The sequence below is a fragment of the Neoarius graeffei genome, chromosome 9, assembly GCF_027579695.1.
Source record: "Neoarius graeffei isolate fNeoGra1 chromosome 9, fNeoGra1.pri, whole genome shotgun sequence".
Lineage (NCBI taxonomy): Eukaryota > Metazoa > Chordata > Actinopteri > Siluriformes > Ariidae > Neoarius > Neoarius graeffei.
In genome coordinates this window covers 9586029-9589606 of record NC_083577.1, presented here as the reverse complement: position 1 = coordinate 9589606, position 3578 = coordinate 9586029, and the positions used below count along the sequence as shown (strand labels likewise).

Genomic DNA, 3578 nt, shown 5'->3' with positions numbered 1-3578 from the left:
TGAGAAAAAAAAATCCAGAAAATCACATTGTCTGATTTTTAAAGAATTTATTTGCAAATTATGGTGGAAAATAAGTATTTGGTCAATAACAAAAGTTCATCTCAATACTGTTATATACCCTTTGTTGGCAATGACAGAGGTCAAACATTTTCTGTAAGTCTTCACAAGGTTCAGAAGCGGATTAAGTGGCCTTCATCCAACAACCAGCCAGCATGGGCACAGTTTGACACAGACGTAAGCCAGATCTTGAAGACCACCGCCAAGGGAGAAGTGGACAGACGCCTCAAGACCATGACAGCCATCATAGTCAGCTATGCAGCAGAGAGGTTTGGCCTCAGCGAGAGCAAGAACCCCAGGACTAAATACACACTGAACCGCAGGGCTACTCAGATCCACAACTTGCACCAAGAACTCCGGAGCCTCAGGAAGCAGTATAAGGTGGCAGCTGAAGAGGAGAAGCAACCTCTTGCTGAGCTTCGTAACATCTTGAGGAAGAAGCTCATGACACTGCGCCGTGCAGAAGGGCACCAAAGGCATAGAAAGGAGAGAGCAAGGAAGTGTGCTGCGTTCATCTCCAACCCCTTCACCTTCACCAAGAAGCTACTGGGGGACAAGCGGAGTGGCAACCTCATGTGCTCAATGGCAGAGACAAACACCTTTTTGCACAACACCCTCAGTGACCCAGAGAGGGACCAGGAGCTTGGACCACAGAGGGCCCTCATTAGCCCACAAGCGCCAGCAGTGGAGTTTGTAATGAGGGAGCCCAGCTGGGCTGAAATACAGGAGGTCGTGAAAGGAGCCAGAACAGCATCAGCCCCAGGCCCCAGCGGTGTCCCATACTCCGTGTACAAACGCTGTCCACAACTACTTCGACACCTGTGGAAGCTGTTGAGGGTGATCTGGCGGAGGGGTCAAGTCGCAGGGCAATGGAGATGTGCAGAGGGTGTGTGGATCCCAAAGGAAGAGAACTCAAAGGACATCAGTCAGTTTAGGATCATCTCACTGTTAAGCGTCGAAGGCAAGATTTTCTTCAGCGTCTTGTCACGACGACTAACAGAGTTCCTTCTGAAGAACAGTTATATTGACACCTCTGTTCAGAAGGGTGGGATTCCTGGAGTGCCTGGTTGCCTTGAACACACAGGAGTGGTGACGCAACTCATCAGAGAGGCTCGTGAAGGGAAAGGAGACTTGTCCGTACTGTGGTTGGACCTAGCCAATGCGTATGGCTCCATACCTCACAAACTTATTGAGCGTGCCCTCCTGCAACATCATGTTCCTACCAAAGTCGTTGACCTTATCCTGGACTATTACAACAACTTCAGGCTAAGAGTCACCGCTGGATCAGGCACATCAGACTGGCATCGACTTGAGAAGGGCATAATAACAGGCTGCACAATCTCAGTCATCTTGTTTGCACTCTCCATGAACATGATTGTCAAGTCAGCAGAGGTTGAGTGTAGGGGACCTCTGACAAAATCTGGAGTGCGCCAGCCCCCTATAAGAGCGTTCATGGACGATCTAACTGTCACCACCACATCTGTCCCAGGCAGCAGATGGATTCTCCAAGGACTAGAGAAGCTCATCACATGGGCAAGGATGAGTTTTAAACCTGTAAAATCAAGGTCTCTGGTGCTCAAGAAGGGGAAGGTGACAGACAGGTACCACTTCTCTCTGGCTGGAGCCACCATCCCGTCCATCACGGAGTAGCCAGTCAAGAGCCTTGGGAAGTTCTTTGACTGTAGCCTCAAAGACTCCACATCCATCCAGAGAATCAGCAAGGAGCTTGAGGGCTGGTTGAGATGTGTTGACAGATCTGGCCTGCCAGGGAGATTCAAGGCCTGGATTTACCAACATTCCATCCTGCCCCGCATCCTGTGGCCTCTGCTAGTGTACGCAGTACCCATCACAACTGTAGAGGCCATGGAGAGAAAGATCAGCAGTTACTTGCAAAGATGGCTTGGCCTACCCCGAAGCCTGAGCAGTGCTGCCCTGTACGGCAGGGGTAACACCTTGCAGCTTCCGTTCAGTGGACTCACTGAAGAATTTATGGTGACTAGAACTCGGGAAGCCCTGCAGTACAGGGAATCCAGGGATGAGAAGGTGGCGGCGGCTGGCATCCAGGTGCGGACAGGCCGGAAATGGAGGGCTGACGAGGCTCTGGAAGTGGCAGAGTCGCGACTGAGGCAGAAGGTACTGGTCGGGTCCATAGCCTCAGGACACGCAGGCATTGGCTATCTCCCATCAACCAGGGTGGACAAGGCCCAGGGAAAAGAGCGGCAACACCTCATTCAGGAGGAAGTGCGGGCAGGCGTGGAGGAGGAACGAGCTAGCAGGATGGCGGGAATGGGACAACAAGGAGCATGGACTAAATGGGAGAACATTCTGCAACGGAAGATAACCTGGCCCAACATCTGGAGAGCAGACTCCCTTAACATCAGGTTCCTAGTCCAAGCTGTTTATGATGTCCTACCTAGTCCATCCAACCTTCATGTCTGGGGTAAAGCAGAGACACCATCCCGCCCCCAGTGTCCAGGATGGGGATCCCTGGAACACCTACTCAGCAGCTGCCCAAAAGCCCTTGGAGAGGGGCGTTATCGCTGGTGCCACGACCAAGTGCTGAAAGCAATTGCTGAGAGCATAGCCAAGGCCATTAACACCACCAAGGGCCACAGCAAGCCTAAGTCCATTAGGTTCCACAAAGCCGGAGAGAAGCCCACCATTCAAGCAGGGGCCAGGTCAGGCCTCCTCACCACTGCCGCGGACTGGCAGCTGGAAGTGGATCTGGGCAAACAGCTGAAGATCTCAGCTAGAATAACATCAACACGGCTCCGACCAGACATGATCATTGTTTCAGATGCCACCAAACAATTGATCATTCTGGAACTCACAGTTCCCTGGGAAGAACGCATGGAGAAGGCAAATGAGAGGAAGCATGCCAAGTACCAGGAGCTGGTGGAGGAGTGTAGGAGCCAAGGCTGGAAGACCTACTGTGAACCCCTGGAGGTTGGATGCCGAGGATTTGCAGGGCGGTCCCTCTGCAAAGTCCTCACCATGCTGGGCCTCACTGGTGAGGCAAAGAGGAAGGCCATCAGGTCTGCAACTGAAGCCGCAGAAAGAGCCACAAGATGGCTTTGGATTAAGAGGGCTGATCCGTGGACGAATGCTGCTGGGATACAGGCCGGAGTCTGATCACCTCCGGTTGGGTCACCTGGGCGAGGGTGTCTGATGTTGAAAGACCCGAAACACCCAGTGACCCCAGGTTACATCACTGATGATGTGTCCCAGTGCATCAGCAAGATGTATCTTTCACCATTTATTTATATTTATATGTATACTGATAATTACTATACTGTCAGACTGCTGTTACCGTTTACATTGTTCATTCTGTTTATATTGTCATTCGTCACATTTAAATTTATACTGTTAATTCTGTTCACACTGCCACATTTGCACTTTCTGGATTGCCACTGTCTTGTCTTTTCTTAGATAGCTTTAGCTTGTGTGTGTAACACCCCCCCCCCTCCGATCCCCCCTTTTTTTTCCTTTTTCCTTTTTATAGTTTATATCTTGTACCTATA

General features: G+C 51.0%; 1 pseudogene; it reads left to right on the top strand.

Moving 5' to 3' along the window:
- The first annotated feature begins 276 nt into the window (after positions 1 to 276).
- On the top strand, positions 277 to 3189 carry LOC132891415 (uncharacterized; annotated as a pseudogene).
- Positions 3190 to 3578: the final 389 nt, after the last annotated feature.